Raw genomic sequence first — 14817 nt, 5'->3', positions numbered from 1 at the left:
GGGAGAGCAAACTAGTTCAGCCACTATGGAGATCTGTATGGAGATTCCTAAGAAAGCTAGGAATAGATCCACCATGCAATCCTACCAATCCTGGGTATTTTTCCAAAAGTGTTGAATCCAGATAACTATAGCAACATATGCATACCTATGTTCATAGCAGCACAATTCGTAATAGCCAAAAGATGGAACCAACCCAGGTCTCCATCAACAGAAAAATGCTTTGCAAAACTCTGGGAAATACACACAATGGAATTCTACTCAGCCATAAAGAACAAAATAATATCATTTTCAAGAATATGGAAAGTCCTGGAGAGCATTATGTTAAGTGAGATCGGCCAAGCACAAAAGGAGAAAGTACATATGTTCCCTCTAATATGCCCAAACTAGGAAACATAGAGAATACCAGTGGTACTCCAGGTAATGGAGGGAAAAAACAGCAAAGCTTGAATGGAAAGATAGGGGAAGAGGAAGACTGAACTTGATTAATGAGGGTCTACATCCGAATATGTGTAAAATTATGAATATGGCATGGTTACCCTGGACAATCATTGGTGGGAGGGGAGAAGGGAAAACAGAGGTGGGGGTGAGAGGGCGCCAAGTATAGTTTAAAAGTATACCACTTATGTTCAGTAAAGAAAAAAATAAACTCAATGGACAAGTTTCATACAAAAAAAATTGTTAATTATAAAAAAGAAACCCTATCAGCCACATAAATTTGTCATAAATGCCAAAGTATAAACAGAAGCAGTCCCAGCCTATGGATTTTTATATTTTATATTTGGAAAATATTTTTATATAAATACACTGTACAAGAGAATTTGTGTTCCTTCTTAACAGCAGCCTGTTAATGATCTGACATTAATAACTAATGTAAAAAATACTCATTTCTCTTTCTGTGCTTAAAAGGCAAAATCATTAACTAGGAGTAAGTGAAGGTATTTTCGTACTGAGAGACTTAAATTACCTTCCTTTACTTGTTCATCTTCTAAACAGAATACATATAGATTGTTTTTCGCCAGCAGGAGGAGGTTATAAACAAGGGAGTTAGGAAAACTGTCAAGTCCTCACCAGAAAGGTTGAGTTTTTCTTCAACGTGACCAATTGGCTCCCTTTGGCCACAAAGTCTAACTTCAAAAGGTTAGCAAATAATGTTTAGCATCTATGGAGGCAGAAACCTTAGCAAAAAAAAAAAAAAACATGCCCAAAGGATTGGCCCTTCTACAATAACTCTAAGGAGAAGAGCTAAGGGAGAAACTTAGCAATATCTGCACCTCCATATCCTGACAAGAAACCCTTTCTTTTTAGCCAGGTATGGAAGCACACACCTATAATCTCAGTACTTGAGAAACTAAGGCAGGAGGATTGCAGGTTCAAAGCCAGCCTCAGCAATTTAGTGGGATCCTCAGCAACTTAGACCCTGTTTCAAAATAAAAAAGATATCTGTTAACATAGTTTGGAGGTATAACACCCCTAGCTTCAATCCCCAGTACAGAAAAAAATTATTTTTTGCCTTAAAAGCCACATGACATGAGTTCAGGGGAAGATGGCTACTGAAAGTAGCAGCGCCTATGAATCCTGCTAACACTCAATCCCCATCGTCCCAATAACTGAGCACTACAAAGCCAGATAATATAATCAGCAGAGGAATAAGAACAATAAACACAAGTAACAGAAAAAAAAGACTAGAAGACCAACCAGAGAGAAAAAATAAAAACCTTGCTCACAGCAGCGGGTGCCAACATGGGCGCAGGCTTCCTGCACAGCCCCACATTCCTGTGACAAAAGGATAAAAAGGATTGGAAGGGAGAAGCAGCAGACCCATGGGTTGTAAGTCAGCCTTTGCGAAGACCTGTGACAGCATATGGGAGCCAAACATGCCATCCAGGAACCAAGAGTGGAGCTTAGCACCAGAATAGAAATTCACCACTCTTAAGCGGCATGACACTGTGAGGCCATTAACCCAGCGACAACCCAGCCCACCATGCCCCTCAGAGTCCCAGACCAGAGAGCGTAAGAAGCATAAGTAAATCTGCAGCCCCAAAACCTCCAGCACTGTGCCCCTAGGGACTCGTGCAGCCTCGATAAACTCCTTGGTTTGGAGACCTTGTGGTTCAACCCAGTAAAGGTGAAGTGGTGACAGAGAGTACCACACTCTCCAGAGACTCAGAGCTGTGCTCAATTACACTGTAAGCAAGGTCGCAGCCCCTGTGGGAAATCACCCAGCTGGACACCCTTAGAGTCTTGCACAGCCCCAATAAACACCCTGGGTCTGAGACTTCCCAATATAGCCTGGAGAAAGTGGGAGAGTGGGCTGCTTTTGGACATAACAGAAGCTCTAACAGACTCAGGCTTTGATCAGCGGAAAATCTGGGGGGTGGGGGATCAAGATATACTCAATTAGTAGAAGCTCTGGGTTCACCACAGACCTCCCAAACATGGCAAATGTGGAGAAGTCAGAGAAGACCAGCCCTAGCTGTGGAGAACAGAGACTCCTACATTGAGTTTGGTCTTAGAGACATAAGTCACTAATGATGTCAGAGAGAGACCTAGATGCAAAATTGGCGGAAAGCGAAAGGGTGACCTGCACTTAATAACTAACACACCTAGAATGTAGTGTCCATTTATATAGACTGAGAAAATCTCAGAGAACCAAACTCACAGTAGGAAGGGTACCAGTGGTACTTGGTATCTTCACAGAGAGAGATTGCTACAGGCATATATGCTGGATAGTCATTTAGTTGTAGAATTGCATTAATTTGTGGTTGAGGATTTTTTGGTTTAGTTGTTCCTTATTTGATGTGTGAGTGTGTATACCTGCTTGGTTTTCTGTCGTTTTTTTGTTTTGTTTTTTACTTTTAACCTATCCCCAAATCCTCCCCCAAACTTTTTCCTTTGTACATACCAACTCTCTTCTCACTATCCCTTTCCTATCTTTCTTCAGCATTTTATCTCTCCCTTGTCTTGTATCAAACCTACTTCATATCATTATACCACTAATTCTATATTGGTTGCTAGAACACTACTTTATCCTTACTATCTTTAATCTCTAATATATACTACTGTACCAAACTCATACATTCATTCTATTTGACTCTACCTGAGATTTTACCCTCTTCTTCCATTTATTCCTGCACTTCTCTCCTTCCTCAACCTTCACTGTTGAATACAATCCAAAATGCCCTTGGATATACCAGCTGACACCTAGAAACTGAGAGAAATTCATCAAAATCAACAGAGGCAAATTTCTGAGGTCATAAAAAGGAGGAACAACAAAAGGGCAATGAGTTCCCACAACTTCACAACTACAGAACCAGATAACACAGAATTGCAGAGTTCTCCAGAACGTCAAATCAGAAATGTAACTGTAGAATTAATACAGGAATTCTGAAAAGAATTTAGAGATAATCTGAAAGATATAAAGGATGCGGTCACTAAAATAAAGGCATCTATTCTAACTATAAACAATTGCTCAGACCACATGGAGAGTAGAATCTCGCCCCTAAAAGATGATCACTCCAAAAATGAACACATAGTTTATAAGATAGAAAAAACAATTCAAAAGCAGAAATTAGACATTTAAGAAATATGGGCCCATCTTGAAAAGCTAATTTGAGAATACTTGGTGTAGAGGAGCAAAAAGAAGGTGAAACCAAGGGTCTCAATAAACTTTTCAAATAAATAATAGCAGAAAATTGTCCAAACATAGAACAAGAGATTGACACACAGGTACAGAAAACTTATAGCCCCTCTTTAGAGAGGATCAGAGAAGAGGCTCCCCACACTACATAATAGTCAAATTGACTAATGTAGAAGACAAGGAGAGAATCTTAAAGGCAACAAAAACAAAAGACAAAGAGACATTCAGAGGGAAACCAATTAAAATCACTCCAGACTTCCAAAACCAAGTCATGAAAGCCAGAAGAGCCTGGAGTAACATATTCCAAACTCTGAAAGAAAACAATTTGCAGACAAAAAAATTCCTACCCAGAAAAACTCTCTCTCAAGTTAGATGGGGAAAAAATTCTTCCATGACAAGTAGAAGCTGAAGGAATGTATGTCTTTAACACCAGAACTAGATACTAAAAGAGATTGACTACAAAGAAAAAACAAGAAATACATGATAGAACCAGAGAAACAACATCCATTATAAAACCAAGAAGAGAAGAAGAATATTTCACAAAGAAGTAAAATCTCAAAATGTTGGAAATTAAAAATTATCTCTCAATAATCACACTGAATATAAATGGCCTCACCTCCCCAATTAAAATATATAATGTGGCAAAACATATTAAAAACCAGAATCCATCTATATGCTGCTTGCAAGAAACACTCCTTACAAGTAAAGATAGCAACAAACTCAAGGTAAAGGGCTGGAGTAAAGTGATCCATTCCAATGGAACTCAAAGACAAGGAGGAGTTGTAACTATAATATCAGACAAGTTAAACTTCAAGCCCAAGCTTATTAGAAGAGACAAAGACGGTCATTTTTACTGGTAAAAGGAACAATCTAGCATGAGGAAATAATGATAATCAACATTTATGTTCTAAACTTAGGTGCAGCTACTTTCATAAAACAAAATCTTTGTGACATTAAGTCACATATAAATCCCAAAACAATAATACTGGAAGACTTCAACACACCTCTCGCACCATTATATCAATCTTCTAGACAAAAGGTCAGTAAAGATACCTCAGACATAGAAAACACCATTAATCAAATGGACCTGTTAGACACATATAGGATATTCCACCCATATACAGCAGAGTTCACATTTTTCTCAGCAGCCTATGGAACATTCTCCAAGATAGATCACATCTTGGGCCACAACGTGAGTACTAGCAAATTCAAAAAATGTGATATATTTTCCTGTCCCTTTTCAGACAATAATGTAATAAAACCAGAAATCAACTATAAGAAGACTCAGAGAAACGATATAAATATGTGGAGACTGAACACCATACTTCTAAATGAAGAATGGGTCATAGAAGTAAGGGGTGAAATCAATAATTCCTAAAAATAAATAAAAATAGAAATACAACCTATCTAAACCTCCAGGCCACATTGAAGGCAGGACTAATAGGAAAATTTATAGCATTGAGTGCTCACAGAATAAAAATAGAAAATCATCAAATAAATAGCTTAATGACATACCTCAAAGCCCTTGAAGAACAGAAACAATCTAAACCCAAAACCAGTAGAAGACAAGAAATTGTCAAAATCAGAATGGAAATAAACGAAGTAGAGAATTTTAAAATATACAGAAAATCAACAAAACCAAAAACTGGTTCCTCAAAAAAAAATTAATGAGATAGATAAACCACTAGACAATTTAACTAAAAAAAGATAATCAACTCAAGTTTTGAAGATAAGAGATAAAAAAAGAGATATCACAACTGACAGAGCAGAAATCCAGGGGATTATCAGAAATTACTTTGAAAAACTATACTCCAACAAAATGGAAAATCTGGAGGAAATTGACAAATTTCTAGATAAACACAACCTTCCTAACTAAGTCAAGAAGACATAGAAAACTTAAACCAACCAATAGCAAAGAGATTGAAACAACAATTAAGACCTTACCATCAAAGAAAAGCTCAAGACCAGATGGCTTCCCAAGTGAATTTTATAATACCTTTATAGAAGAGTTAATTCTGATACTCTTCAATCTATTTCATGAAATACAGAGAAACAGGACTCACCCAAATACATTCTATGAAGCCAACATCACATTAATACCATAACCAAATAATGATAGTTCAAGGAAGGAAAAGTACAGGCCTATATCTTTAATGAACTTGGATACAAAACTTCCAGACAAAATACTAGCAACACGCATTCAAAATCACATTAAGAAAATCATACCATGACTAGGAAGGTTTCATCCCAGGGATGCAAGGCTGGTCCAATATATGAAAATCAATCCATGTAATTAATCATATAAACAGATCCAAAGTCAAAATTAACATGATAATTTCAATGGATGCTGAAAACACCTTTGATAAAATCCAGCATTCATTTATGATAAAAGCACTGCAGAGAATCAAAATAGAAGGAACATATCCCAACATCATAAAGACAATCTACCATAAGCCCACCGCCAACATCATATTAAATGGGGAAAAACTTTAAGAATTCTTCCTAAAACAGGAACAAGACAAGGATTTCCATTAGCACCACATCTCTTCAATATAGTTCTTGAGACTGTATGCAGAGTAATAAAGCAAGAAAGGGAAACCAAAGGAGTACAAATAAGAAAGGAAGAACTCAAACTTTCACTATTTGCAGATAACATAATACTATAACTAGAAGACCCAACAAAGTCAACCAAAAGACTTATAGAACTGATCAACAAATTCAACAAAGTATCTGGATACAAAATCAATCTTAACAAATCAGAAGCTTTTCTGTGCACCAATCATAAGTCCACTGAAAAAGAAATTCAGAAAACACTTCCACTCAGGATTTCCCACAGAAAAAAAACTAAATACTTAGGAATGAACTTAACCAAGGAGGTAAAATACCTCTACAAAGAAAATTATAAAACATTTTTAAAAGAAGTCAAAGAAGAACTTAGAAGAAGGAAAGACCTGCCATGTTCATGGATAGGCAGAATTAATATCAAAATGGCCATAATCCCAAAAGTGATCTACAGATTCAACACAATACCCATTATGTTACCAAGATCATTGCTTACAGACATAGAAAAATCAGTCCTTAAATTTATTTGGAACAACAAAAAGTCCAAAATACACAGAGTAGTTCTCAGCAACAAAAAACATGCTGGAGGAATCACAATACCTGACTTTAAACTATACGACAAAGCCATTGTAATAAAGCCAGCATGGTACTGGCACAAAAATAGATACGTAGACCAATGGCGTACGATAGAAGACTCAGAAACAAATCCACACACAGCCAATTGAATTTTGACAAAGGGGCCAAAAGCATACAATGGAAGAAAGTCTGTTCAACAAATGGTGTTGGCAGAATTGGATAACCATATACAGAAAAATGGAAATAAATTCTACTTTCCAACCCTGCACCACAGTCAATTCAAGATGAATCAAAGACTTGGAAATTAGACCAGAGATCTTGAGGCTCCTTGAAGAGGGCATAGGTCCAACACTGCAACACATAGGCACAGACAAAATATTTCTCAACAAGACCCAAAGGCACAAGAAACTAAAAGGTGAATCAATATGAGGGAATGCATGAAAATGAAGAACTTCTGTTCAGCAAAAGAAACTGTCAAGATCCTCATCCAAGAGCCAACATAATGGGAGAATATTTTTGCCACCTATTCCTCAGATAGAGGACTAATATCTAGAATATATAGTAAGCTTAAGAAACTCAACACTAAAAAAACAAATAATTCAATCAAAAAACGGGCAAGTGAACGAAATACACACTTCACAAAACAAGAAATTCAAATGGCCATTAAATGCATGAAAAAATGCTCAACATCATTGGAAATCAGAGAGATGCAAATCAAAGCTACCCTGAGATTTCACGTAACTCCAACTAGAATGGCAATCATTCAAAACACAAACAACAACAGATGCTGGTGAGAATGTGAAGTGGGAACTCTAAAACACTGTTGGTGGGAATGCAAATTAGTGCAACCAGTTTGGAAAACAGTATGGAAGATCCTCAGAAGAATGGGAACTAATTTACTATTTGATCCAGCAATTCCACTTCTGGATATCTACCCAAAATTAAGGAAATCAAACTAATCAATATGTATCTATGTTCATAGCTGCACAACTCACTATAGCCAAACTATGGAACCAGCCAAGATGTTCATCAACAGATGAATGGATTACAAAACTGTGGGATATGTACACAATGGAATTTTACTCAGCCATAAAAAACACAATTACATCATTTTCATAAAAAACACAATTACATCATTTTCAGGGAATTGGATAGAACTGGATGACATTATGCTAAGTGAGATTAGTCAGTTGCAAAAAGTTAGAAATCAGATGCTTTCTCTAATATGTGAAAGCTAAGATGAAATGGGTCATAGGAGGATCTCCAGGTGAAAAAGGAGATCCTATAATGGAGCAAACAAGGCAACCTAACTGAGGGAATGGGCAGGGGGAAGAAGGAAACTATCTAAAGCACATGATGTACTTAAACAAACATATCAATGTCAACCACTAAACCAAGCATAGGAAGGAGGAATGGGGAGGGAATGGGTGGGGAATGGGTAGGGTCTAACTTGGTGATGTGTGCATGTAAATAAATAATTTAAAAATAGTTAAATTATTTCAAGTTGAAAAAAACCCACATGACATGATTTTACATTGAACAGACGTGCACTTCAGCTCAAATAGAAGTTACTTGCCGGGCGTGGTGGTGCACACTTGTAATCCTTGTGCTTGGGAGGTAGAGACAGGAGGATGACGCAGGTTCGAAGTCAGCTGTGCTGACTTAAGAGACCCTGTTTCTAAATAAAAATGCATAAAAATGGGTCTGGGAAGTGTAGCCCAGAGGTAGAAGGGTTTCCAGAAACCCCAGTACCACCAAAAAAAAAAAAAAGAGGTTACTCTTCATTACAATGAAACTGATGGCATGAAGGTATTGGCTATTGTTCTTATGTGGAATTTATAATGAATAAATACAACTCTTGGCAAGACCAGGGGCAGAGAAAAATTGACTTCCTGCTGTTGCTGCCCTGAGGTCTAGCAGAGGGCTTGAGTTCCAATGTATGAAAGCCTAGGAAGGAAACTACCACATTGGATTTTCCCAAAAAGGCTTAATAATTATCAGACAGGGGAGTATTGTATACAATTACCCATCAGACAAAAATCACATCCAAGGAAAAAGTGAACAAGATTTGAAAATGCAAATTTTGCCACGTAATATGTGTCTCATGAGAGACAAAAACAAGCATAACAAATCTAGGAGGAGGTCCAATTTCTAGCTTGAACTGGTTGTATGATCAGGGACTTAGCAAGTCACATCCCCTCCCTTTGCCTCAGCAGATTTACGAAATATGGACTAGAACATTTCTGATTCTCTAGTTCAGTGCTCACAATTTGTGCTGTATGGAACAATTTCCTGACTGAAAATATGTGTGTAGCATAATCTTCTCAATGTTTATCACATGAATTTGCTTATTTGCCATAAGAAAGATGGGCCAATTATTGAAATTATAAGAATCAGCCCTTCCTCATGAACTCAGCTCAGTTACTCAGCTCTATAACTTTACTGAGGAACAGAAACACTTGATACTTTGAATTGGCTGTATAATTCCTCTCTGGGAGAGAACTGTTTTTATTTAGGACAGAGACCATGATTAGTTATGAAGATGAGTCCCCTGGGCAGAGCCTAAATGGTGTTGGCTGAAACCAACATAACAACTAAACTGCTCTCCCTAGAAAAATGAAAAGATTCTTGGTGATGAGAAAGAAATGAGCTGGGGAGAGAAAGAGGAAAGGTATAAGGCAAAGGCAATAGGCCAGACTGCACTAGACAGCTATATCACTAGCATGAGGGAGAGCATATCTGGAGAATGACCCTAAGGTACAAAGTTTGCCACATTAAAACAACAACAACAACAACAACAACAACAACAACTTTCTTTGTGGTGCTGGGAATTGAACCCAGGGACATTCAAACTCCAAGCTACACCCCCAGCCCTACTTTTTAATTCTTTATTTTGAAACAAGTTCTCACAAAGTTGCAGAGGGCCTCACTAAGTAGCTGAAGCTGTCCATGAACCTGAATCCTCCTGTCTTAGCTTCTCAAGTACTGGGATTATAAGCATGTGCCACCATGACTGGCACCAGATTAAATTGAACAGGACACCTTGTATATTAATTTCAAATGAACAAGGGGTAGTTTTTAGTGTAATTATGTCCCAAATATTGCTTAACATACTTTTACTAAAATACTTGTTAATCAGAAATTCAAATCTTGGGCCGGGTGTGGTGGCACACACTTGTAATCCCGGCATCTGGGAGGCTGAGACTGAAGGATCGCAGTTCGTGGATAGCCTCAGCTACTTAGTGAGGCCCTCAGCAACTCAGTGTGACCCTGTTTCAAAATAAAGAATAAAAGGCCGGGCATGGTGGAGCACACTTGTAATTCCCGCGCTTGGGAGGCTAAGACAGGAGGATCGCGAAGGTTCAAATCCAACCTCAGCTACTTAGTGAGGCTCTCAGCAACTTAGTGAGACCCTGTTTCCAAATAAAGTATAAAATAAGTCTGGCAGTGTAGCCAGGAGGTAGAAAAGCCCCTGGGTTCTACCCCCAGTACCAAAAAATAATAAAGAAAGAATAAAAAATAGGTCAGGGGGTGTAGCTTGGAGGTCCAGTGCCTCTGGGTTCCATCCCCAGACCAAAAAAAAAAAGAAATTCAAATCTTATTGGATGTCCAGATAACCTATATTTTTATTTATTAAATCTGATTATCCTACCAGGTCAGAAATGACAAACATTTTAAAAGCTTCAATCTTGGGTTGTTCGAGGTTATAACCTCCCCCAGGGCTGCTACTAACCCTTAAAATATGTTTAGGTTAATTAGAAAAAGGTGCTTCTTCTTGCCAGGATGCAGTAAGGTACAGAGGCTGGCTCATGGATTTCAGCCCCCTTTCTCCCCTCAGTCCTGCCTCCCTCCAACATTTTCAAACCTTTAGCAGAGTCTGCCTTACACACAAGTCAAGGATAGGGGGAGGGAACAGTGAAGGCTCCCCAGCCCTAGAGTGCAGGATTTTCAGGGAGAAATGCAGGAAAATAGAAGCAGGCTTATTTCAGGAGATTAAACCCTAGAGCAAACATAAGGATTCAGTGGCCACTAGAAACAGATTTCAGAGGTGACTGAATGAACCAGCCCTCAGCCCCCATTAAGAATCCCCAGAGATATTAGTGGGATTCTAGGCTGCTCACTGTGTATTGAGTAGGGATTAGAAATAATAATAAAGGACAGGGTAAAATATAAAAATGGGATGATATGGAATATGAATGTGGTTACATAACTAAAGAGGGAAATGGAAGAGTTCATTAAGATTTACAGATCATGGAGAGAGTAGAATTCTGATAGTTCCAAGTGGAATACATTCCTTCTTCCACCTACTTCTGTTAAGCCACATGGAAATAAACAATCAGAATATAATGGGCTCCTCTTCCCTGCTCCATTCCTTTCTTCTTCCCTCATTTTCTCTTCTAACAGATTGAGCTTTTTGAAAGCAATGACTGATTTATTAGCTCATAAATTGTATAGCTAGCCCCCATATGTTCTGATTGTTTCTTTCCTTGTGGATAAACAGAAGTAGGTGGGAGGAATATGAAAGCACAAAGACAAAGGAAGGAATTCTACCTGGAACTATCAGAATTCTCTCTCCATGATCTGTAAATTAGGAACATTTCCATTTACATCTTTGACATATATTAGCTAAATGATACATTTATAGGAGAGAATATTTATCAGAAATTCAAATTTTACTTGGTGTCCTATATATTTTTTGCTTTATTCCCACAAATTCCAATCAGCATTCTCCAGAGATATAATCTAAAAGATTGACAGTGTAACTTAAGATTTATTTTCTCACATTTTAGGGCTCAGTTCATGTGAGGTTGGGGACCACAGAGCTCAGGACATGGAAGCAGGAGACAGAGAGAGGTAGATCACATGGGCTGTGCTTCTCACATCATATAGGCCAGAAATGAGAGAGGAGAGAGAGAGAGAGGGAGAGAGAGAGAGAGAGAGAGAGAGAGAGAGAGAGAGAAAACAAACAGGGGAAGGAGGAATCATATATAACCCCAAGGCCCCACACTTCAGTGACCCACCCCCTCAAGCCATAACCTACAGGCCCAGGCCACCACCCAGATAAATCATTACAATGGATTTATCCACTGCTGAAATTACAACCCTCATGACTCAATTATATCAATCCTGAATATTAATAAATGAGCTCTTTAGGGGATATTTTATATCTAACTATAACACTCTCAGTGGTAGAAATGAAAAAAATTTTAAGAGCTTCATTCTGAGGTTCTTTAGCTAGGCTAGGTTATACCATATACTGTTTAGCTATATTAGCTATTTGAGTTTGAAATGAAGGACATGGAGTAACAAAATAATGGCTTTTGTGTTTAAGACAGTTTATACAGTTGTACTTTATATCCACAGAGGACAAAAGAAGATACTGGACATCTCAAATGCTAGATGAGGAAGAAACTAGATTAGCCATAAGGAACGGCAGAAGAGGAATTCCATTAATTGCATAATCAGTCTCTGATGCAGTCTCTGCTATAAGTTATAGCTCATAATCTAGAGAAACAAGATTCTAAATCTGCAAGGGGCATTAAGGTAGGGTCATATTAACTTGTTCAAAGTAAATTAAAAATGATTTGTTTTTTTGGTACTGCATATTGAACCCAAGGGTATTCTACCACTGAGTTATACCCCCAGCTTTATTTTATTTATTTATTTATTTATTTATTTATTTATTTAAGGGTTTGGGGATGGAACCCAGGGGCATTTGAGATATACCACCTGCCCTATGTTTTTTTTTATTCTTTATTTTGAAACCAGGTCTCACTGAGTTGCAGAGGGCCTCACTAAGTAGCTGAGGCTGTCCACAAACCACAAGCCTCTGGTCTCAGCCTCCCAAATGCTGGGATTACAAGCGTGCGCCGCCACACGTGGCTATATTTTATTTTTGAAAGAGAATCCTCCCCAGTACCCTGGGTCCCGGGCAGGGGTCGTGCAGGGCATGCCAGCCGGGGCCCGGGTCGCAGGACTCTGGGCCCCAGGCCGGACCGCGCATAGCACGCCAGACCCCTGGAGAAACTGGGCTCAGTACCCTTGGTCCCAGGCAGGGGTCGCGCGGGGCATGCCAGCCAGGGCCCAGGTTGCAAGACACTGGGCTTGGGCCGGACTGCGCATAGCACGCCAGAACCCTGGAGAAGCCGGGCACAATAAGACCCTGGGTCCCGGGCAGGGGTCGGGTGGGGCACGCCAGCCGGGGCCCAGGTCGCAGGACTCTGGGCCCCGGGCCGGACCGCGTGTAGCACGCCAGACCAGTGGAGAAACCGGGCCCAGTACCCTGGGTCCCAGGCAGGGGTCACGCGGGGCATGCCAGCCAGGGCCCAGGTTGCAGAAGTCTGGGCCCCGGACTGGACCACGCGTAGCACACCAGACCCCTGGAGCAACTGGGCCCAGTAAGACCCTGGGTCCCAGGCAGGGGTCGGGAGGGGCATGCTGGACCCCGGAACAGCCTGGGCCCGGGTCTCATGACTTTGGGCCCCAGGCAGAGTAGTGTGGAGCACGATGGACCCATGGGGAAAACGACCGGGTCACAGTGCTACTGAGTGCCTGATCCCACTACCTCCTCAAACCACATATACTGTCTTCTCTTATTAAAAAAAAAAGAAAATGAAAATGAAAAAGTAAAAGAAAGTGAAAAAGAAAAAGAAAAAGGAAAAGGAAAAATATCGGAGAGGGGTTAAGAAGGCTATAGAAGATGCCAGGATACTGGAGATGCAGACAGAACTTATCCAAATGCACTGGAACTTATGGAAAAATTCCCCGTGAAGGAGGACTGCTGTTTCTCTATATTGTTAAGAATCTTGGACATCACCTGTAAGGAGAGAGTTTAGCAGAGACCAAGGAGAAAGGCAGTGTTGAAAGCAGTCTCCGTGATGGCAGTGGAGACTTGTATTCAGGAGAAGCAAAAATCGGATCCTACCAACCTTATTTTTTTGGAGAAATTACACCAAATGTTGAATACTACAATCACACATGCTTAGGAACACTGGACAACATTCAGAGTGAAAAAAGCTTGGGAAGGATTTGAAATGGTGGAGGCAGTGGCAATGGCAGTGGCCAGTGCTCAGGGGAGGCAGAGATCTGATGCATTACACCTGGAACCTTTGAAATAATAACCCCAGAGGCAGAATGCTACCACCACGCACCCTCAAGAACATGAGACGATTGAGCAAAGAGGGTGCTAGGATTGGAGCCTGCCGAGGGGTGAGGCTGGTGACGTGTCAGGGCCCGCTCAGCTAGACCAGGATGGGGTGTTGGCTCAAGATGGCGCCTAGAGGCATGTTGCCAAGTCACGAGGCTCACAAGGCTGGCGGTGCCCTGAGCCTGCGCAGTGAGCCCTATCAGGAGCCCTACGGATGATCAGTGACACAGCGCCTCGTGCTACCACCAGCCCGCCTATGAGAGGGTTAGAAATGTGCATGCCCTAGCTGTGGGAAGCTTGGGGTTGGTGGAGTGATGAGGGAGGGGTTATGAGACTGATATATATTTGCCTGCTGTGCACATTGAGGGGAAAGCATTAAAGAGGAAGCATCATCAACAGACTCGGCATTTGTGTCTTCTTTCCTGGGGCTCTGCAGGTCAGAGCCTTAGGGACGGGACAGCGATGGACACAGCAAAGCTGGAATTGGAGCCTGCCATGAGGCAAGGCCGGTGCTGGAGCCTCTGGGGCTGAGATCAGAGCCTGCCAAGGGTTTAGGCCGGTGCCGGTGCCAGTGAGGCCAGGATCGGAGCCTGCCATGAGGAAAGGCCACTACTGAGGTCTCCGAAGCCAGGATCAGAGTCTGCCAAGGGGTTAGGCCGGTGCCGGGGCCAGCAAGGCCGGGATCGGAGCATGCTGTGAGGCAAGGCTGGTGCTGGAGCTTCGAGACAGTGATCGGAGCCTGCTGAGGGGTTAGGCCAATGCTGGGGCCAGTGAGGCCGGGATCAGAGCCTTCCCTGAGACAAGACCGGTGCTGGGGCCTCCGAGGCTGGAATCGGAGCCTGCCAAGGGGTTAGGCTGATGCTGGGCCCAGTGGCCAGCATCGGAGCCTGCCTTG

This window comes from Muscardinus avellanarius (assembly GCF_963383645.1).
Source record: "Muscardinus avellanarius genome assembly, chromosome: X".
NCBI classification, from domain to species: domain Eukaryota; kingdom Metazoa; phylum Chordata; class Mammalia; order Rodentia; family Gliridae; genus Muscardinus; species Muscardinus avellanarius.
The sequence above is the reverse complement of the archived record's forward strand: the minus strand, read 5'-3'. Positions refer to the sequence as shown.